The sequence below is a fragment of the Alligator sinensis genome, unplaced genomic scaffold (genome assembly GCF_000455745.1).
Source record: "Alligator sinensis unplaced genomic scaffold, ASM45574v1 scaffold717_1, whole genome shotgun sequence".
Taxonomy (NCBI): domain Eukaryota; kingdom Metazoa; phylum Chordata; order Crocodylia; family Alligatoridae; genus Alligator; species Alligator sinensis.
This window is the reverse complement of record NW_005841961.1, coordinates 752253-752933: the sequence shown is the minus strand read 5'-3', so window position 1 is coordinate 752933 and position 681 is coordinate 752253. Positions and strand designations below refer to the sequence as shown.

General features: G+C 61.2%; 1 long non-coding RNA gene across 1 annotated transcript in view; it reads left to right on the top strand.

The window, feature by feature from the left end:
• The first annotated feature begins 106 nt into the window (after window positions 1-106).
• The window catches only part of LOC102376685, a 49366-nt gene continuing 48791 nt past the window's right edge, over window positions 107-681 (top strand). Inside the window, exon 1 of the long non-coding RNA XR_323448.3 lies at window positions 107-522. This is a non-coding gene — a long non-coding RNA (uncharacterized LOC102376685). The remainder of the gene's footprint in view (window positions 523-681) is intronic.

The following is a 681-nucleotide window of genomic DNA, read 5'->3' as shown; positions in this document are numbered from 1 at the left end:
AAGGTAAAGAGGACCACAACTTCTGGGACTGTCTGCAGAACTTTGTCCAAAGGCTGAAGGACTCTTACAAACTCATGCATCCGTATGATCCTTTTCTTATTCGCATGGGCCGGCCGTCGAAGCACGTGGAGCACGCAATTAGGAGCGCAGCGCAATTAGTTGATGGCATACAGTGGGAGGCGCATCTTGCTTCTGTGGTGAATGAAGGTACAGCCCCGCACACGCTGGGGGAACCCACGCCAGGCTCCTTTTACAATAAAAGCAACAACCTGGGGCCTGTTCTAGCAACCTGTGGGTATTTTATCATTTAAAAGCCTGACTACTGGAGTTATCATCAGATCTCCCACTTGAGCAGGAGCAGAAGCAGGGGCAGGAGCACCCCCCCACTGCGAGAGAGCCTGGTGCCTCCCGGGGCCGTGATGACAGGCTGCAGGGGACATCCCCGCAGAGCAGACTCCCCGCTCCCCATTTAAGGGGAGCAAAACAGCGATGTCACCACATTGCCACCTCCTGTCCCCCCAGGTAAGGGCCCAGGGCCCCACCGCGGCGACGGGCGCGGCTCCCCTCCCCCGCCCCCGCCGGAGCACACAAGGTTATTCGCTGACGCGGCGACCCCGAGCCCAGCCCGGCGCCGCCTCAGCGCTGGGCCCGGCCCGGGCAGCGGCTGCCCCGCTCCCCCCA